Consider the following 22,813-nt stretch of genomic DNA (forward strand, 5'->3'; position numbering starts at 1 on the left):
ATAGGGTGGGGGTGGCTGCCACCAATGGAGGGTACCTTGTGGCATGCAATTTGGTAGTTCCAATGCATGCAATGATCATTTTTGTCTCCATTTGAATTTAAAGAGATGGCTGATTTTTTGGATGGGTTTAGAGCTGAAATGGGCTGTATTTGGGCTCTAAAATAGGGCATTAAAGTCGGCCCAAGCCTCTCTAAAAATCAGCCCACCCTTGGCCCTCTGTACGGGCCCGTAATCACTCAACCCGAACTAAAAACAAACTCGTATAAAAATAAATATGCACTTTGTTTTTCATACTTTGAAATGAAAAAGTATACATATATATACACATTTCTTTAAATCAACATCACACGGAGAGAATAAAAAAAAACAATCATATCTATATGATCCGTCTTTCTCAAGAGAAAAATCTAGGCATCAAGACTCATCAAATATTATCGCGAGGATAATATTCGTTTTAACCGGGAATTAGGGACCTATCATATCCTATTAATATCAAAAGTTCATAAGAATCCTAGGATCGAGAATCTGGGGTATTACAACCTCACCCCCTTAAAAAAATTTCGTCCCGAAATTTGCATATCTCTACTGAAAAAAAAAAAGCTTAAGGTTTTTCTTCATAGTTCAAGTCTGGGCTAAGGATCATCTCTCCTTAGTGGATCACATGCTTTGGATCGTGAACGTACTTCCTGAGTGGTGATACGTGAAAAACGTTGTGGACGTTTCCAAAACTTGGCGATAACGCCAACCTATAGGCCACTGGACCTATCTTCTCTAGAATTTCATACGATCGGAATCTAAGCTTTCCCTTGACATCAAACGTAGTTTTCCCTTGGTGGGAGATACCTTTAGGAAGACCTTGTCTCCTATTTCAAAACGTAACTCGGTTTGGCGTGAAACGGCGTAAGATCTCTGTCTATCCTGTGCCTTCTTTATTCGTCCTTTGATCTAGTGGATTATCTTAACCATCTCATCGACCGTGTCTGGTCCTAAAACTTTTATCTCACCCACTTCATCCTAGTAAAGTGGCGATCTACACTTCCGTCCATAAAGCGCCTCGTAAGGTGCCATATTAATGGTCGCCTGATGACTGTTATTGTAGGTAAACTCGATCAATGGCAGCATTGATTCCCAACTGATCCAAAATCTAGAAGTAAATTTTTGAATCTCTACCTGAAGAAATGGTTATTGGTATTCCTTGTAGCCGTACAATCTCACGGATGTACAATTGGGCTAGCTTCTTCGATCCATGGGTAATTGTAATCGGTATATATAAAAAGAGTGCACTTCATGAGACGGTCTACTATTACCCAAATAGCTGTGTTACCCTTATTCGTCTTGGGTAAACTTGTCACGAAATCGATCGCTATGTGCTCCCACTTCCATTCTAGGTGTGTCATGAGCTTCACTCATGATCTCGTTTCTGAGTTCCTTGTTTATGGGGAACACACAATCTTCCTTCAAAAGAACGGCGTTATCCGTTGCCTCTTGGTAGCCTCCTGGCGTGCCTGTTCAGATCTTAAGACGAACCCATTCCAAGTATTCGTCCGCTCTCTGGGTGCTGATGATCCTTTCTCTGAGGTCTGGGGCGGCTACCAGAGTTGCAATAATTGCTCTTGTCGTTGCTGGTGGTTGAACCACTTCTGTCTTCAATCTGTCAAAATCCTTTACGAGCGTGCCCTCTTGAGTGAGAAGAAGTCCTAACTCGGATTGAGTTTTACGACTTAAAGCATCAGCTACTGCGTTAGTTTTCCCTGGGTGGTAATTGATACCGCAATCGTAATCCTTCACGAGTTCGAGCCATCTCCTCTGTCTCATGTTCAAGTCCTTCTGCTCGAAAAAGTACTTAAGGCTTTTGTGGTTTGTGAACATCTCGCACCTAAATCCATATAGGTGGTGTCTTTACTATAACTAATTCTAGATCATGAGTTGGATAGTTCAACTCATGTGGCTTAAGCTATCGTGATGTATAACTATCACTCTTTCTTCTTGCATCAAGATGCAACCCAGTCCCCTCTTGGACGCGTACGTATAATTCACATGTTCTTTGTCAGCTATTGGAATGGCTAACACTAGCGTTTTGTTACCTTCTCCTTGAGTTCTTGAAAGCTTCTCACATTCTTTCATCCAAGAAAATTAGATTCATTTCCTAAGTCATGGTGTCATTGGCCTTGCTATCCTGGAAAGTCATCCTATGAATCTACAATAGTAACCTGGTAATCCCAAGTATTTCTTGTCTCATTAGGATTTGTAGGTGGTCTCCACTCATGTATAACTTGTACCCTTTTTGGGGTCCCCTTTGATCTCTTCTGATAACATGATATGGCCTAAAAATATGACTTCACCGAGCCAAAAGTTTCGCACCTGTTGAACTTAGCATAAAGAGTCTTTGTTCTCAACGTTTCTAAGACTATCCTCAGGTGTTCCTCATGGTATTTCTCGTTCTTCGAGTAGATCGAGTCATCATCTATGAAAACTAAGACAAATGGGTGCATTGATCAATCCGAAAGGCACCACTACGAACTCATAATGGCCAATCTGGTTGTGAAGGTCGTCTTAGATACATCTTCTGGTCAAAAATTTAGTAGGTGGTATCCAAGTCTCAAGTATATCTTTGAGAATGCACTAGATCCTCTGAGCCACTAGAAATGCCATCTATCCTCGACAAATGATCAATACATGATACTTTTCCTTAAGTGTTTCTTTGCTAAATTCTCACCTCTTTTTTTTGTTGCTGGGCGGAGACGATAGACTTTCTCCTACCCATGTTAATCCCACGGGGACTTATTAGCTTCTTTCTTTCCAGCTTTCCGTGGCTTTCTAACGTGACGGGGTCGTACATGTTGTTGTTGTTGTCTCGGATGCTGTTAGCATGGTTACTACTCTTTGGTTGGGGCAAAGCATGGATCGCTTGCATATACGGAGCCTGGAGAAGCAAGTTCAGCATAGGCCCGTCTCTTGTTCCTTATTTAAACAATGGTTTGCAAAATGCCCTTCTGGCTACCGTGTAACAACCTTCACTTTCACTCTTCCATTATTGCAACATCTCCTAGGGTTCTTGTCATACTTTGGGCAGGGCAGGATCCTTTGTTGGTTATCTCCTATCTGTTTAGGAGTACCCTGGTTTTCCTTAGCTCTGTTGTTGGGAAGATTGCCATTGCCATAGCTTCCTTCTCGCTTGACAATTGCTACTGTTGTCCCATTTGTTTTCTTTATGACCATCTCAAGGTAGTCCATACCTTGACTGTGCGTGGTTTTTCCTTTACCAATGGATAGTAGTGACTAAGTATGAGAGTCTCACTCATTTCTTACTCCTGCGTAATATCTGTTTGGCTTGTTAGGGAAATTCAATATCTCCTGACATAATTCGTTTCCAAACCTCTTTATGTGTTTCTCAATGGTGTCCACCCTCGTGGAACATACTTTGACATTCGATGGAAAACTTTGTCATACACAGTAACAGTTCCGGTTCTCCGCTCGAGACTCCAGAAGCAGCCTTGTTTCTACCAATCCAAGGTCAAAAGATAGTTTGACGCTTAGTGTATCCTTCTAATTGTGAAAGTATCACTTCCTAGTGGTTGATAACTAATGACAAACTGAGTCATCCTAGTCGTCACTATGCTCTTCGGGACAAGGCAAGATCTTATGGTGCGAGTCTATCTATTGGGATACCTCTCTTCTTCAAGATTGCAAATCTCGATTGGCAACCACTAAGATCTTAGTTATGTGGAGATGTTGGCATAGGTATTGTTACTGGTCTTGCTCTCGGCGTTGTTGCTTCCCTATCCATCGTTCCGCTATGCGATTCCGTGTAAGGTAGTCCCCAATGGCTTGCCAAAGCCATCCGGATCTCGTGCCTTTAACCGGCATAAAATTATTTTCAGCCATCTTTTACTCCATCTCTACTTGCTCTGGCGCATATCTCGACATATCACAGAACATCCTATCGTACTGAGTAATGGTCATTATTCCCTACTTTAGACTAAAAATCTAATTTCCTTCTCTTTGCGATAGCCATGGGGTATATACTTATCATATATCTCTGTTTTAGAATGATCCCGCGTAAAATTTTCCAGTTGTTCAGCTGTCCTCGTTTCCCTCTGTGCTTTCCGTCCTGGTCCAAGTCTCAGCTTCCGCTGGATCTCCTGTCCTACTGAAGGCAGGTGGATTTTGTTGTGAAATAATTCTTCTATTCTACCTTCTGGTTGTATGGATGGTGGGGCGATATTTTGTTCTGGCCCTGGTACTGGACCTCTTTAATCATCTCTGGGAATTCTTCTCCCTCTTCTCGGATGCCCTCTTCTTGGTGGCATTCCGATGAGTTGACATATAGTCGTTACTACATTATGAAAAATGTTCAGACGCATATCATCAAATCTGCAACCCGTTTCTTGGTTCTCAAAACTTGCTCACACTCTTTCTCATGCTAACATATGAGTAAAACGTGGCGGAAGTGGCTTGCCGCAAAAGATCGGTAAGGTCACTAAATAGTTATGGAAAATTGCCTTGATGAGGACTTTTACATCAACATTCGAATCAGGATCTACTGAACTATCCAGGTACTACACGTGATGGGCTGGCGGTCTAGCAAAAATCATCACAAAAGAACTTAATCACGTTACGTCTAGTGGACCAGTGTTTTAGTACCAGTCAATAGGGATGTCAATGCAGCCCGAAACCCGTGGGCCGGCCCGAATAACCCGACAAAATTAGAGGGTTAGGGTTGAAAAATCACAACCCGATTACAAATCGGGCTAATCGGGCCAGCCCGAACGGGCTGTCGGGTTGAAGCGGGCCAGCCCGTCGGGTTGTCGGGCCAGCCCGTCGGGCTATTGAATTATTTAAAAAAAAAAACAAAATTTAAATATTAAGCCTTTACTTTAGGGTTTGTTTAAGGATTTTTCACGCTTCAGCGCGCCTCCAACTCTCCAGACTCCAAATTCTCCACATTCCACTTCCACCGTTCACCGGAATCACCACGCGTCCTTGAGATTTTAGGGTCAGCAGTTCAGCGCGCCTCTGCAACCGCGTCGTCCTTCGTTCGCCTCTGCATCTGCCGCCATTTGCCACCACCGACCCGACACCACCTCCAGCCACCGGTCCGCGTCGTCAGCTCCTCCACTCACGGCAGTCGGGGCACCAGGTCCGCCACCACCTCCGGCCGTCGGCTTCTAAAAATCCGCGCTTGCCATCATTCATTCAGAGGTAATCTCTTCATCCTTAATCCTTAATCTCTATTCATAGGTTATTTACTCAATTTTTTTTTGTTTCTATTTTGGATGAGTTTGTTTCTGAATGTGGTGGAATTAGCAGTCAGTTTTTCGCAATCGCAAGGTCTACTTGATTTTGCACAGAAGGTTTTGATTATGCTTTTAACTGATTGAGGTCCCTTTATTTAAAGATTCCACTCGCTAGCTCTCGTTCTGATAAAGGAAAAACTGATATGCCTAAGTAAAATCAATTGTGCAGAGAGAGTTGCACACACAAATATGATTTATTCACGTGAAGTCTTCCTGGCAAGTTTGGGTAGAGTCAATCGGTTCTAACTTCTAATGGTTTCAATTCATCCATCACAAACTAATAATTTTTTTATTAGAGTAAAAATATTGATAGTTTAAATTATTTATATATGAGTATTATGGATAGTACAGATTTTTATGTTTTTATGTAAAAATGATGCCTTGATCTTGATAAAGGAAAAATTAGGATAAAATAGTGAAATGATTAGTTTAAACTTAGTTTAACCTTTCGTTTAAGTTTAAATTAATAAACATTGGAATTGTTTGCTTATTGTTGTAGGTGTTAAAGATGGAGTACTCATTTCGAAGTGTTGATATGGAGAGTCGTGAAGAAGATGTCAAAATTCTTGAAGATTCCAAGCCTAAGAAGAGACAAATGATAATTTTATGAAAATTCTTGGAGGACTCATCTATGTATATTTTATACATTATACATTATATCATTAAAAATAATTAATAATAAATTACAAATGATAATTTTATTTTTACGCCTTTAAAACCTCCAACCCGATGGGCTAGCCCGAAACCCGAACGTTTAGGGTTAGGGTTGAAGATTTACAACCCGAAAAAAACCCCAACCCGATTAACCCGCACCCGATTAACCCGGAACCCGATAGGGCTAGCCCGAAAACCCGATGGGCTGGCCCGATTGACATCCCTACCAGTCAACACAACTGAGCCAACATAGGGGCATACATAAGCATCGGATCAATCATCGTTTCCGAAATACACAAATAACGTCCTACTAAAGCATACTAGGTGGTCTAAATGTATCACGTGCTTGACCCTTGGGTCGAGGCATTCGTGTCGGACTGATTTAATCTAGTGAATACTTGCTTGTCTTTGGGTCACAGAAAATCTACCAACAGTTAGTAGATCGCAAAGATTCAAATCACAAATGGCAATTGGGCAAAGTGTTCCAAGAATTTGCCAAACAATTGAAATGAGTAACCATAGGGTAGAAATGAATTGACTAAAAGGTCGAAACGAAATGACCTAATAGTCTGAACCCGTTTGGCTTTTCAGATGAAGGTTTTACATATATAGGTGTAGAGACCCATATATGACTACTACTGAGATTTTGGTCATGTGCACTGGCCAGGTCCAACATAATTACTTCTCAGTCACATGGAAATACTTTTCCGAACTTGGTAGGTCTTGATCATTGGCTGCAAAAGGTACTTTTGGTATAAAGTCTCTACTTTCTCCTTAACATCTAAAACCTATCCTTGAGAATGTTTGGAAGATTCTCAAGCTTGAAGTCTGGTTTCTAAATCAACATCCTTCCTTAAAATCTTCTATAAGCAACTAAGACTTCTCAACTGTAATCAAGCTTACTTAACAACTTCCTCTAAATGATCTTAACGTGGGACTTCTAGTACTTAGCATTCATTCACATAGCGCTTGTATGTAATCGTATAATTTGAAGTATACTCGTGCCCTTGCGAGGGACCTTTCGAATCATCAATCTCCAACAAAAATGGATTTTGCTTCTCTGAGCATCTTATAGGATATGGGTTACCTCACATAGTACTAAGGCATGTGATGATCTTAGTCAACACTTTCATTTTTCTTACTAAACTGGACGTCTAATCCAAGATGTTCTAACAAGGGCGATGTCTCTGATAGGCTAAAGTATGTATACTTTTCCTGAGTATACCCTTAGAGTCTCATTAGGGTCTCAATCCCTTAATGTATGCGTCAAACCGCGATTGATGTCCCTAGCTCTATTTACCCTTGAATCATTTTCGGGAACTTCTCCCATCTTATGCACTTGCGCCGATCTTCTAGTCGATGATAAAGGTTGGTAACTTCTAGTTACCCATGTCACATCCCATCTTTCCGATTCGTAGAAGGTGATCGTAATTAATAGGGGTTCTAAATTATGCTCACGTGTAATGTAATAGGTATCTTTAATCAGAAAGGTTTCGAGTATCTAAAACTGTAAGCTAATAGTTCTAATCGCAATATTAAAGAATCATGCACAAAGCGTTATAACCCTTCGTGAGCCTAGCTCTGAAATTCGAACATAAATCATGAAGGTTCTCTTCATGTCATAACTGGTGATAATTGAGGGGTTTGAAATGAGTATTAGCTCATCACACTTTCGCTAGCTAATTGCATAAGTTACTCTTATCGCTATGAGCAATGTCTCAACTAAGTTCTGGTCGGGTAAGGCAATAGTTGGTTCGGTATTCTGTCACGTGTGAACAGCCCGAATAATGAACTATGCCCGTGTCACTTACTCGTGTGTGACACTCTTCTTTTCATCTTATTGCATACCTTCTCATTGGATTCTCGTGTCTCTTCAAGTGACATTTGATTTTCTTCCCCTTTCTTGGCTCTTCACTATGGCTTATAGTGAAAGATAACTGAGTTTCTAGTTTCTACTGTTCTTCTCATAACAGTGATCATGCATTCTTAACGCATCTAAGTTCATTGATATATCAAATCAATTAATAAAGCATAAACCTTGAAAAGTAAGCATCAGCACATTCGTATGAAACGTGGACTTTCGACGTTCGTAATTTATTACCTCTTTCTTTCTTGTTGAGCGTGATGATGCGATGAAGTGCTGAGCTTTTGTCGACTGACTCTTCCAAACTAATATAAAATTTAGGACTAACTGGGTAACTCTTGGATTCAGAGCAGTTCGTTTGCTCTGATACCACTCTGTCACGACCGGACCCAATTAAGGATAATTAAGCCGGGAAATCGTGACTAAGGGAGGGAGGTTAGAAGCGGGGATAGAAAGGGGTAAAAATATCATGAAGGATCGAACTTAATCATTGACAGTGAAGGGGACATTTATGATATAACTTATGTTTGGCTACAAAGATTCAAATAACTAGTAAGTTCGGATGAATCCGACTTAATTCAAAAGGGCTTATTACTGAAGAATACGCAGCGGAAAATATAATCTGATTACATGTATGAAGACATGTATCCAAGAGTTCATTTAATCGACTTATGACAAAAGCTCCACTCGTCACTTCATCTTCATCAGCCACTGCTCAACCTGCACATTTAGAAATATATGCAGGGCTGAGTACAAGAGCACTCAGTGGGCACGTATGCCTAAGTATAAAATACATGTTTCAAAACTGTAAATTGTCATGCCATCATAAACAGTACAGCAAGGGAGTTTTCGTGAAATAGGCCCAAGCTTACTAAATTCTTTTGTGATTCTTAAAGTTCGACTGATCAGTCTAAGTTCTCTTACAATCTATCATATCTGAAGATGTGTGCCGGAGAGGTGGCCACCTCTCACGGTCACTTGACCGGCCAACCCGCTAGATGACTCACGGCCTTGGGTGTACACTAGCCCTGGCAGGATAGCTATCAACTGCTCAGGACCCGAATTCGATTACATAACTTGGCAAAGCCACATCAGATAGATATCATACTGAAATTGAAACATTTATGGCAAGACAATACTTGAAATAACTTTCAGTTCAAGGATTTTGCAATGAAATAACTGTTCAACTGTAATTTGAAACTCATTTGATATATATGAAAGTAATGCCCACCTGATCCTCAGTGCGGAAGAGAGGTGATCTTAAGCGGTGGTACCGTCCTGTGAACCAATTCCTACAAGACGAGTTCTTAACTCTTAGCACATAACATGGATAACAAAAACCGTTGTCTACTTGGGATCTCTAGGTCAACCTATTCCCGAACTTACAACGCATAATCGAACTAGGGATTATGCATTTTACATACATTAGCTTATCTTGATGCCTTATCTAGGTTAACTCACTCATTTTCATAAAAACTTTGCACAAAACATGTCCCAAACTTGTTACGCACATATACTAAATCTTTTATGAAACATCCTTAAAAATCAACTTTGATACATAGAAAATAATTCAACAACTTGAGCTCTTAAGGGATAGTTTTGCAACAGACACCAAATCCTCCTCGGATCTCCAAATGAGGCTCCAAAAGACATTCTGGAAACTAGACATTTCAAGGATCATTCTCCAATTTGAATCGAATAAAACAAAGTTCAAACGAGCAAGATATGTCCACTCAAAGATGGGTACTTAACAAGCAAAAATCTGAAAATTTCAGATTTCCAGATTACAACCAAGTCAGTGGGCTTTCTTTAAAAATTCATATCTCCCATTACAAAACTCCACTGGGAACCCCAAGGGTCAATCCGGAAACTAGGGAGAGAGCGTGACACTCTCCAGTTGGATTTACCCCAAGAAGATTCATGGTTTAGAAGATATGACTGTCTAAAGTTCAGTGCACAAAAAGGGTTCAAGTTTGGAAGATTCAGAACATAAATCGGAAAAACCACTTTAGGCTTCACCAAAACTTCTAAAACTGAACAAGTAAGTTCCCAACATGTCAGTGAATATTCAGTAGAAAGATAGGCTTGAGAATCAAAGATTTAAGTCGGCCTTTGCGAGCTCAAAGTCATAGGTTTGTAAAACCTACTGGATGGTACAAGGAATAAGAACTAGATTTCAAGAATTTATACCGGTTGTTTCCCTTGCTCAAAAATGGTGAGGCCGAAGTCAAAAGAAAGATACGGGAGTCTAGAGTGACATATTAAAGTTTCAAAGGCTTTCACCGATCGAAACTTGACTTATGGCCTCCCAAAGAGTATTTACCAAAAATGTATTCCAGATGGGCAGTGATGTTTTAAAAATTCATAAATAAATCATAAGAGCTCCAAATCTTCTGAAATTTTACCAAAGTTCAGAAAACATATGAAAGATGATACACAATTAATTTGGGGATTTTTGGGGACCGTTTGGATGGCTGGAATCGCCTTGCAAAACACTGCCGGAGCAGTGTGCTTATGGCAGATTCGCTGCCTTACCTCATGCACGGCTTTTCACCCAATAAACTCTACCAAAATAATCATCCAAAATCATAAAACATATCCTCACATAATATAGCACACATATGTGTAAAAAATCCATGGCCATAAAGCATTTTCAGTTGAGAAAAACAAGAAAAACTCACCCTCGAAGCACAACCTTCACTCTAACTTTACGCCCTAGTTTTTCCACGCTCTCCCTTGCTTTGCTACTTCTCTTGGGGCTTCAAGGGCTTCTATGGAGCGTGATAATGGTGGGAGAAAAGTTGTGAGAGTGGGGGAAAGGAGGAGGGACGAAATGGAGAGGAGATGGAGGTGGAGTGAGGACTTTAGGCTTTCTAGAGAGAGTTAAAGAGTATGGAGGAAGTTGCATCAGCCAACTCTTGGCTTTGGGGGGGGGGGGAGCACGAAATTATGAGGTCTAAGGGGGGTAGGATAGGGTGGGGGTGGCTGCCACCAATGGAGGGTACCTTGTGGCATGCAATTTGGTAGTTCCAATGTATGCAATGATCATTTTTGTCTCCATTTGAATTTAAAGAGATGGCTGATTTTTTGGATGGGTTTAGAGCTGAAATGGGCTGTATTTGGGCTCTAAAATAGGGCATTAAAGTCGGCCCAAGCCTCTCTAAAAATCAGCCCACCCTTGGCCCTCTGTACGGGCCCGTAATCACTCAACCCGAACTAAAAACAAACTCGTATAAAAATAAATATGCACTTTGTTTTTCATACTTTGAAATGAAAAAGTATACATATATATACACATTTCTTTAAATCAACATCACACGGAGAGAATAAAAAAAAAACAATCATATCTATATGATCCGTCTTTCTCAAGAGAAAAATCTAGGCATCAAGACTCATCAAATATTATCGCGAGGATAATATTCGTTTTAACCGGGAATTAGGGACCTATCATATCCTATTAATATCAAAAGTTCATAAGAATCCTAGGATCGAGAATCTGGGGTATTACAACCTCACCCCCTTAAAAAAATTTCGTCCCGAAATTTGCATATCTCTACTGAAAAAAAAAAAGCTTAAGGTTTTTCTTCATAGTTCAAGTCTGGGCTAAGGATCATCTCTCCTTAGTGGATCACATGCTTTGGATCGTGAACGTACTTCCTGAGTGGTGATACGTGAAAAACGTTGTGGACGTTTCCAAAACTTGGCGATAACGCCAACCTATAGGCCACTGGACCTATCTTCTCTAGAATTTCATACGATCGGAATCTAAGCTTTCCCTTGACATCAAACGTAGTTTTCCCTTGGTGGGAGATACCTTTAGGAATACCTTGTCTCCTATTTCAAAACGTAACTCGGTTTGGCGTGAAACGGCGTAAGATCTCTGTCTATCCTGTGCCTTCTTTATTCGTCCTTTGATCTAGTGGATTATCTTAACCATCTCATCGACCGTGTCTGGTCCTAAAACTTTTATCTCACCCACTTCATCCTAGTAAAGTGGCGATCTACACTTCCGTCCATAAAGCGCCTCGTAAGGTGCCATATTAATGGTCGCCTGATGACTGTTATTGTAGGTAAACTCGATCAATGGCAGCATTGATTCCCAACTGATCCAAAATCTAGAAGTAAATTTTTGAATCTCTACCTGAAGAAATGGTTATTGGTATTCCTTGTAGCCGTACAATCTCACGGATGTACAATTGGGCTAGCTTCTTCGATCCATGGGTAATTGTAATCGGTATATATAAAAAGAGTGCACTTCATGAGACGGTCTACTATTACCCAAATAGCTGTGTTACCCTTATTCGTCTTGGGTAAACTTGTCACGAAATCGATCGCTATGTGCTCCCACTTCCATTCTAGGTGTGTCATGAGCTTCACTCATGATCTCGTTTCTGAGTTCCTTGTTTATGGGGAACACACAATCTTCCTTCAAAAGAACGGCGTTATCCGTTGCCTCTTGGTAGCCTCCTGGCGTGCCTGTTCAGATCTTAAGACGAACCCATTCCAAGTATTCGTCCGCTCTCTGGGTGCTGATGATCCTTTCTCTGAGGTCTGGGGCGGCTACCAGAGTTGCAATAATTGCTCTTGTCGTTGCTGGTGGTTGAACCACTTCTGTCTTCAATCTGTCAAAATCCTTTACGAGCGTGCCCTCTTGAGTGAGAAGAAGTCCTAACTCGGATTGAGTTTTACGACTTAAAGCATCAGCTACTGCGTTAGTTTTCCCTGGGTGGTAATTGATACCACAATCGTAATCCTTCACGAGTTCGAGCCATCTCCTCTGTCTCATGTTCAAGTCCTTCTGCTCGAAAAAGTACTTAAGGCTTTTGTGGTTTGTGAACATCTCGCACCTAAATCCATATAGGTGGTGTCTTTACTATAACTAATTCTAGATCATGAGTTGGATAGTTCAACTCATGTGGCTTAAGCTATCGTGATGTATAACTATCACTCTTTCTTCTTGCATCAAGATGCAACCCAGTCCCCTCTTGGACGCGTACGTATAATTCACATGTTCTTTGTCAGCTATTGGAATGGCTAACACTAGCGTTTTGTTACCTTCTCCTTGAGTTCTTGAAAGCTTCTCACATTCTTTCATCCAAGAAAATTAGATTCATTTCCTAAGTCATGGTGTCATTGGCCTTGCTATCCTGGAAAGTCATCCTATGAATCTACAATAGTAACCTGGTAATCCCAAGTATTTCTTGTCTCATTAGGATTTGTAGGTGGTCTCCACTCATGTATAACTTGTACCCTTTTTGGGGTCCCCTTTGATCTCTTCTGATAACATGATATGGCCTAAAAATATGACTTCACCGAGCCAAAAGTTTCGCACCTGTTGAACTTAGCATAAAGAGTCTTTGTTCTCAACGTTTCTAAGACTATCCTCAGGTGTTCCTCATGGTATTTCTCGTTCTTCGAGTAGATCGAGTCATCATCTATGAAAACTAAGACAAATGGGTGCATTGATCAATCCGAAAGGCACCACTACGAACTCATAATGGCCAATCTGGTTGTGAAGGCCGTCTTAGGTACATCTTCTGGTCAAAAATTTAGTAGGTGGTATCCAAGTCTCAAGTATATCTTTGAGAATGCACTAGATCCTCTGAGCCACTAGAAATGCCATCTATCCTCGACAAATGATCAATACATGATACTTTTCCTTAAGTGTTTCTTTGCTAAATTCTCACCTCTTTTTTTTGTTGCTGGGCGGAGACGATAGACTTTCTCCTACCCATGTTAATCCCACGGGGACTTATTAGCTTCTTTCTTTCCAGCTTTCCGTGGCTTTCTAACGTGACGGGGTCGTACATGTTGTTGTTGTTGTCTCGGATGCTGTTAGCATGGTTACTACTCTTTGGTTGGGGCAAAGCATGGATCGCTTGCATATACGGAGCCTGGAGAAGCAAGTTCAGCATAGGCCCGTCTCTTGTTCCTTATTTAAACAATGGTTTGCAAAATGCCCTTCTGGCTACCGTGTAACAACCTTCACTTTCACTCTTCCATTATTGCAACATCTCCTAGGGTTCTTGTCATACTTTGGGCAGGGCAGGATCCTTTGTTGGTTATCTCCTATCTGTTTAGGAGTACCCTGGTTTTTCTTAGCTCTGTTGTTGGGAAGATTGCCATTGCCATAGCTTCCTTCTCGCTTGACAATTGCTACTGTTGTCCCATTTGTTTTCTTTATGACCATCTCAAGGTAGTCCATACCTTGACTGTGCGTGGTTTTTCCTTTACCAATGGATAGTAGTGACTAAGTATGAGAGTCTCACTCATTTCTTACTCCTGCGTAATATCTGTTTGGCTTGTTAGGGAAATTCAATATCTCCTGACATAATTCGTTTCCAAACCTCTTTATGTGTTTCTCAATGGTGTCCACCCTCGTGGAACATACTTTGACATTCGATGGAAAACTTTGTCATACACAGTAACAGTTCCGGTTCTCCGCTCGAGACTCCAGAAGCAGCCTTGTTTCTACCAATCCAAGGTCAAAAGATAGTTTGACGCTTAGTGTATCCTTCTAATTGTGAAAGTATCACTTCCTAGTGGTTGATAACTAATGACAAACTGAGTCATCCTAGTCGTCACTATGCTCTTCGGGACAAGGCAAGATCTTATGGTGCGAGTCTATCTATTGGGATACCTCTCTTCTTCAAGATTGCAAATCTCGATTGGCAACCACTAAGATCTTAGTTATGTGGAGATGTTGGCATAGGTATTGTTACTGGTCTTGCTCTCGGCGTTGTTGCTTCCCTATCCATCGTTCCGCTATGCGATTCCGTGTAAGGTAGTCCCCAATGGCTTGCCAAAGCCATCCGGATCTCGTGCCTTTAACCGGCATAAAATTATTTTCAGCCATCTTTTACTCCATCTCTACTTGCTCTGGCGCATATCTCGACATATCACAGAACATCCTATCGTACTGAGTAATGGTCATTATTCCCTACTTTAGACTAAAAATCTAATTTCCTTCTCTTTGCGATAGCCATGGGGTATATACTTATCATATATCTCTGTTTTAGAATGATCCCGCGTAAAATTTTCCAGTTGTTCAGCTGTCCTCGTTTCCCTCTGTGCTTTCCGTCCTGGTCCAAGTCTCAGCTTCCGCTGGATCTCCTGTCCTACTGAAGGCAGGTGGATTTTGTTGTGAAATAATTCTTCTATTCTACCTTCTGGTTGTATGGATGGTGGGGCGATATTTTGTTCTGGCCCTGGTACTGGACCTCTTTAATCATCTCTGGGAATTCTTCTCCCTCTTCTCGGATGCCCTCTTCTTGGTGGCATTCCGATGAGTTGACATATAGTCGTTACTACATTATGAAAAATGTTCAGACGCATATCATCAAATCTGCAACCCGTTTCTTGGTTCTCAAAACTTGCTCACACTCTTTCTCATGCTAACATATGAGTAAAACGTGGCGGAAGTGGCTTGCCGCAAAAGATCGGTAAGGTCACTAAATAGTTATGGAAAATTGCCTTGATGAGGACTTTTACATCAACATTCGAATCAGGATCTACTGAACTATCCAGGTACTACACGTGATGGGCTGGCGGTCTAGCAAAAATCATCACAAAAGAACTTAATCACGTTACGTCCAGTGGACCAGTGTTTTAGTACCAGTCAATAGGGATGTCAATGCAGCCCGAAACCCGTGGGCCGGCCCGAATAACCCGACAAAATTAGAGGGTTAGGGTTGAAAAATCACAACCCGATTACAAATCGGGCTAATCGGGCCAGCCCGAACGGGCTGTCGGGTTGAAGCGGGCCAGCCCGTCGGGTTGTCGGGCCAGCCCGTCGGGCTATTGAATTATTTAAAAAAAAAACAAAATTTAAATATTAAGCCTTTACTTTAGGGTTTGTTTAAGGATTTTTCACGCTTCAGCGCGCCTCCAACTCTCCAGACTCCAAATTCTCCACATTCCACTTCCACCGTTCACCGGAATCACCACGCGTCCTTGAGATTTTAGGGTCAGCAGTTCAGCGCGCCTCTGCAACCGCGTCGTCCTTCGTTCGCCTCTGCATCTGCCGCCATTTGCCACCACCGACCCGACACCACCTCCAGCCACCGGTCCGCGTCGTTAGCTCCTCCACTCACGGCAGTCGGGGCACCAGGTCCGCCACCACCTCCGGCCGTCGGCTTCTAAAAATCCGCGCTTGCCATCATTCATTCAGAGGTAATCTCTTCATCCTTAATCCTTAATCTCTATTCATAGGTTATTTACTCAATTTTTTTTTGTTTCTATTTTGGATGAGTTTGTTTCTGAATGTGGTGGAATTAGCAGTCAATTTTTCGCAATCGCAAGGTCTACTTGATTTTGCACAGAAGGTTTTGATTATGCTTTTAACTGATTGAGGTCCCTTTATTTAAAGATTCCACTCGCTAGCTCTCGTTCTGATAAAGGAAAAACTGATATGCCTAAGTGGTGAAGCACGGAATCACCAACACCTAAACTAGAAATTAGAAAGCGATAAATGACACGGATTTACGTGGTTCGGCCATCAAGACCTACGTCCACGGGAGGTTCTTCGTTGGCTTCACTATCTCAAGACTATTTTACATATTACAAGTGAAGTGTGCTAGAATAAGTTGATCCCCTCATGCTAATGCTAAAGCTTCTATTTATAGTTGTGAGAATGAACCCTAAAGGCCTCAGGCCCATGAACTTTAACAATTGGATTTAGGCCCAAAACTTAGTACAATGATCTTAATCTCCAAGCTGAACCATCATTCGTGGCTGCGTGGACAGGCACTTTGGCTGCGCTGCTCTACGCTGTTGTGCTGCGCGGCTCTGGTCTGCGTTGTTCTGCTCTAGCTGCGCAGCTTTACGCTGCTCTGGTCCGCGTTGCTCTGCTCTGGCTGTGCAGCTCTGCCGCGCTGCTCTGCTCTGGCATGTCGTCTCTGGTGAAGCGGGCTCTTTAGGCATCTTCGACTTGCGTTGGCACCTCTCGACTGCGCAGGCTCTTCGTATTCATTTATTATCCCGAGTCTTTAGTTAAACCTGCGCTGGTTCGTTTATATAATAATAATAACAATAATCATAACAAGGTAAAATAGGCTTGAATTATTAAGCACATCGCTGATGAGTATTCCAGTCCTCATCAGCTACTCCCCCCTGGTCTAGTTGAACAGCGTTCTCTTTGTTCAACTAGGGGTGTGTGGTGTGAAGTCAGCGCTGTGCTGCTCTCCCGTGTCAATTAAGCATATACGATTCCCTGCGACTTATTAGACAAGAACTGTCAATCTTTGCAAAAATGATAAAGACAAAGTATTTTAATGCTGGAAATAAGCTGAGATAAAAGAGATAGTAATTATTCCTTTTGATTCGTCGAACATCATTAAAGATAATAAGGGCTTAGATAACCTGTGCTGGGAAGACTCAAGTGATCTGCGTTGACAACCTCGCGCTGACTGCGCTGCACCGACTGCGCTGACAACCCCGCGCTGACTGCGCTGCACTACCTGCACTGACAAAGATGATACACCCCCGCCGAAGCGGCCCTTAAGATGGTACAAATATGGTACACCCCCGCCGAAGCGGCCCTTAAGATGGTACACCCCCGCCGAAGCGGCCCTCAAGATGGTACACCCCCGCCGAAGCGGCCCTCAAGATGGTACAAATATGGTACACCCCCGCCGAAGCGGCCCTTAAGATGGTACACCCCCGCCGAAGCGGCCCTCAAGATGGTACACCCCCGCCGAAGCGGCCCTCAAGATGGTACACCCCTGTCTAACTTTCGCGGCTTACGATATTCCTGCGCGGAGCATAGACAATCAAAGAACCCTGTCTAACTTTCGCGGCTTACGATATTCCTGCGCGGAGCATAGACATTCTGAACTGACAACGGCTCGGACATTCTGCGCTGAAAGCTACTGAGATAACAGAGATAGCTGCGCTGAGATAGCTGAGATAGATGTCCTGACTGCGCTGAGATAACTGCGCTGAGGTAGCTGAGATAAATGTCCTGACCGTGCTGAGATAGCTGCGCTGAGATAGCTGCGCTGACTGTGCTGAGATAGCTGCGCTGACTGTGCTGAGATAGCTGCGCAGAGGTAGCTGAGATAACTGTCCTGACTGCGCTGAGAAGACCCAAATTCCACTTAACGCTTTCCCCTCCGTAGCGTGGCTGAATTGCCACTAAAGCTCATTTTCTACCGAAGCAGGTTTTCCAGTGTTGTCAACCATTATTGATCAAGCTGCAAATTTTCAAGAAAAATACAGATGGCAACATATATACCCTACTCCCTCCCTCTTGGTAACATGTGCGTGATTTAAATAAACATGTTATGTGTATGTTTGTGATTGGTGTTCCTACTTGTGATGCTAGTGACAGGGCTAGTATGACTCTATGGTCCCAAAGTATGTTATCTAAATTATGTTCCAGGCTCTAGCACATATGCAGAAGTTGTGCAGCTTCGTATATTTAGTCAATTCATATTTCAGACCTAGGCACATATGCAGAAGGTGTGCAGCTTCCAAGACATAATATCAAATTCACAAATCCCTTCAAGAGATAATATAAATCGTGATTTTTCCCAAGTGGTAAAATATAACATTTTCCAAATCCTAATCATGTTTTCATGCTTCGATGAAATAACTTAAGATCATGTTTCATACTTACATGCTTTGGTGGAGTAACTTAACATCATGTTTCATTCATACTTACATGCTTCGATAAGACACCTTAAGATCATGTAGTGAGAAATTTCAGTTCTGCGAAGTACCTGGATCACCACTAGTTAGTGGGTTACCTTTGTTACATTACGGCTTAGACATTCTGTGTTGGGATGTAGAGTTCCTGTATTGAAGACCAGCTTAGATATCCCACAGCACCGCTTAGAAAATTATGCAGCGCAACTTTAGTAACTCTTCTTGCTTTCATTCCTGCGCAGCTTAGTAATTTTATTTCATCTTGCTATTCCACTAATTCCTCCTTTTCCTTTGCTGTTATATCTTTCTTCGCATGATCCTCGCATTCATCAACGAACAATCACAATTAGTTTTCAACTTTATAACATATTCTCATATGAATAAGAAATAAATTTTAAATCATCATTCGTTTGGTCCTGTCCAGATTTAAGAGTTGAATTCCACCACAACAAGATATCAGCAATAACAACAATTACATTTCATTTACCCCAACCATGATCCATTTTCACAAGAAAATGCGCTGCAAATTCAATTGAATACCAAGTTAAAAATTCACGATTTCATCAACATACTAAGTACCCAAAGATATTGGCACAATCCCAGATTCAGTTATTGAAATTCAAATGTCATATTTAATGAATAATCCCGATAAATTTGGACATGAAATCACAACTATAAATTCCCGCAGCAAAAATAAAGAGTAGTAGACTGATATGAATTTCACCACCCACAGGAAATATGCATTTGATAAAATATTGAATGTAGCACTGAACACTGAGAGCTTAATACTCAGCGAACTGATGAACTACCCTTCTCCCTCTCTGCGCTGCTTCAGCGAGCTGATGAACTACACCTCTCCCTACCTGCGCTGTATCAGCGTACTGCGCTGTAGCGGCGCCGCTGCGCTGTATCAGTGCAGTCGATGAACTGCTCTTTCTTTCCCTGCGCTGCATCCGTGACAAGATGATGATCGGTCCTCCCATCAGATTGGGCTGAGCCATGGCGTTCCTCGGCGCAGCACTGCCCTCTTGTGGATCTCGGTAGGAAGACTCGACCAAAACAGTGAAAAGAATGCATGTCAGCCCCAATTAAACTTCACAAACCCCGAGTATACACCCTGTCCCCAACAACTTAACCAACAATCAACAAGCACAGCCGAAGAAAGTAACTAATTCATCAAGAATTAACATAATCAAAGGAGATAACTTAGCTTCGTCTTGTATTAGTGTTTATCAACGCTGGAAATTCAGCGCAGGCAATGATGTAGCTGGTACACTCACGCATTCACCATGAATCCCATTATGTTTTATCTGTATCTAAGGATCAATTCCAGAGATTAGCATCAACTAAAAAACATGAAAATACATTTACCACTGCGGGTTATATCCAAGAACTTCAAGTAGACAAAGATAGAAAGCAGGACAATCATGATGACTTAGGACCAACAGCCATAAGAACCCCCATCCCATAGCGACAAGAATCGTAAATAGAGCGCAAGATATCCACATTTACACATAAGCATTAAGCACTTGGTCTTAGCTTTTGGTGAAGGAGGGCTAATTGCCCTGTTCAGTCTAGCTTGCAGCGGCGTGGCGAACTTTGCCCAGTCCACTTTCGCCACGAACTGTTACTTTCATCCCTCAATCTCCGAAAGATTTTCGAGCTTATATCTGCTACCGTCGCCCTCTGAGATAATAAACAGCAATGACGTTAAGCCCTCAATTATCTTGCCCCCTCGGTGGATAGCTTGATGTTTCACTTGCCCTTACATCAGAAAGTTGAGTAAAATCATAAGAAATTGTAAACAAAATAAACAAGCAATATTAAGGAATCAAGCTTGCTCTGAAATTAATCGAGATAATCCCTTTAATGAATGGAGGCCTGCTCCATAAAGCTGGGTCACGATGTGACTGTTCTTCAGATTTTCGGTGAATCATGCCTCTAACCCGAAGAAACCAATCCCTCAATTTCAACTACATAAGCTAACACATAAATGTAGCATCATAAACAATACACAAACTCAACACAAGGTGAAAAATCAATTGGTAAAGTATCCCATCACAATATATCATCCCAATATAAAGAGTAGCAAAGCTGTCACGTTCCCGCCCCCCTCAACTCAAGATTTGTATAAATGCAAAGTGGAAATCCCGAGAAATCCCTGGCAGCGTTGGGGGTCTCCTGTCCTGTCAAGAGGTCAATGCAGAGCTAGACACATTCGTTGTGTTGAAAAGTCCCTAGCAAGCAGAATTGAAAACCATTGCACCGCCCCACGTCCCCTGCAAAAGTAAATGGAGCCTTCCATAGCCCTGGTTTCCCGAACTCGAAGTACTAATGAAATCACAAAGTGAAATCCAAGAAAGATCAGTCCCGAAATCAAAGTGAAATCATAATAAAAATGTAACGGAATCAATCCCACAATCAAAGCAAAGTTATAAGAAAAAACAGGCCCCAAATCCATTTCAATTCACTCAAGCATTAACCACACATGCTTCAGTTTCAATATGCATAAAGTAGAAAGATGTATGTTTTGCATAATGAAAGGTGCAGTAAGGATTTCTCAACAATAGCAAAGCCATAATCTGCATAACCGCAATACAGGCAACAAAGCTCCCCTAGGAATATAGAATTAACCATAACATGCTCACACAGATAGAGTGTTAAGTTCTGACATTTTCTCACTCAAAGAAGTCAATATGCATACCCATTGATACTCTACCAGTATGGAAAGCAAATGAGGCAAAATAGGACTTAGCTTGAGGGAGGGAACCGACTGTCCTGTTCAGTCGAGCCCGAGGAGATGACGATGGAGAGCTGCATCGCTAGAATCTGAGTACACAGCAGCGCAGGTAGTTGTCGTTCACCGGACAGCGCAGGTGGCGGCTGTTCGCCGGACTCCAACGGCAACAGCAGCGGTCCAAGGTGGGTAAGGAATTAGGGCTTACCACTCTGCCTTGAGCATATGATTCCAGAGAGAGATTAAGGAGGGCGAGGGATAAGCAGCGAGGCGCTAGCTTCACCGGGAACCGCAGACGGTGGCTACCGGTTTGGACGGAGGCGTGTAGAGAGAAATTCTTGATTTGGGCAGAAATTCTTGCATTCCCCTAAGGGTATTTTCGATTAGGATTTTGAGATTTTCAGACCGAGATAAAAGGGGCCAGCATTGCCGGATGTATATTCTTTTGCCACATTTTGGATCGGATCTAGAGGATTTCCCATTTCTCAATCGGAGTATTTTTAGAGAAAAAGTGGGGCGGATTCAGAACAGATAATTGGGAGTAGCTGCGGTAGAGAATCTTTGAAGAGGGAGGTGCAAAACTAGATCGGGGAAGACATCTGCGAATATGCCCAGAATTCTGGAACATTGAATCCAAAAATTTAACTGATGAACAGTGCCGAACAGTGCCGAACAGTGCCTATGAAAAAACACCTAAACGGTGCCTATGAAAAAACAGTGCCGAACAGTGCCTATGAAAAAACAGTGCCGAACAGTGCCTATGAACAGTGCCTCGAAAAACAATGAATTTCACGTCTTAGCTCGATTTTCCCACAGACGGCGCCAGTTGGTGAAGCACGGAATCACCAACACCTAAACTAGAAATTAGAAAGCGATAAATGACACACGGATTTACGTGGTTCGGCCATCAAGACCTACGTCCACGGGAGGTTCTTCGTTGGCTTCACTATCTCAAGACTATTTTACATATTACAAGTGAAGTGTGCTAGAATAAGTTGATCCCCTCATGCTAATGCTAAAGCTTCTATTTATAGTTGTGAGAATGAACCCTAAAGGCCTCAGGCCCATGAACTTTAACAATTGGATTTAGGCCCAAAACTTAGTACAATGATCTTAATCTCCAAGCTGAACCATCATTCGTGGCTGCGTGGACAGGCACTTTGGCTGCGCTGCTCTACGCTGCTGTGCTGCGCGGCTCTGGTCTGCGCTGTTCTGCTCTAGCTGCGCAGCTTTACGCTGCTCTGGTCCGCGTTGCTCTGCTCTGGCTGTGCAGCTCTGCCGCGCTGCTCTGCTCTGGCATGTCGTCTCTGGTGAAGCGGGCTCTTTAGGCATCTTCGACTTGCATTGGCACCTCTCGACTGCGCAGGCTCTTCGTATTCATTTATTATCCCGAGTCTTTAGTTAAACCTGCGCTGGTTCATTTATATAATAATAATAACAATAATCATAACAAGGTAAAATAGGCTTGAATTATTAAGCACATCGCTGATGAGTATTCCAGTCCTCATCACTAAGTAAAATCAATTGTGCAGAGAGAGTTGCACACACAAATATGATTTATTCACGTGAAGTCTTCCTGGCAAGTTTGGGTAGAGTCAATCGGTTCTAACTTCT

General features: G+C 42.1%; 2 long non-coding RNA genes across 2 annotated transcripts; both read right to left on the bottom strand.

The window, feature by feature from the left end:
* Positions 1–8,355: 8,355 nt before the first annotated feature.
* On the bottom strand, positions 8,356–10,717 carry LOC131017714 (uncharacterized). Its single transcript, XR_009099814.1, has 3 exons — positions 10,497–10,717; positions 9,047–9,107; positions 8,356–8,535 (listed from the first exon to the last, which is right to left on the bottom strand). It is a non-coding gene; the product is annotated as an uncharacterized LOC131017714 (long non-coding RNA).
* A 5,578-nt stretch (positions 10,718–16,295) lies between these two features.
* Positions 16,296–21,857, bottom strand: LOC131017692 (uncharacterized). The gene is made up of 2 exons (XR_009099788.1): positions 17,176–21,857; positions 16,296–17,026 (listed from the first exon to the last, which is right to left on the bottom strand). It is a non-coding gene; the product is annotated as an uncharacterized LOC131017692 (long non-coding RNA).
* Positions 21,858–22,813: the final 956 nt, after the last annotated feature.

Source organism: Salvia miltiorrhiza, chromosome 3 (assembly GCF_028751815.1).
Source record: "Salvia miltiorrhiza cultivar Shanhuang (shh) chromosome 3, IMPLAD_Smil_shh, whole genome shotgun sequence".
NCBI classification, from domain to species: Eukaryota; Viridiplantae; Streptophyta; class Magnoliopsida; order Lamiales; family Lamiaceae; genus Salvia; species Salvia miltiorrhiza.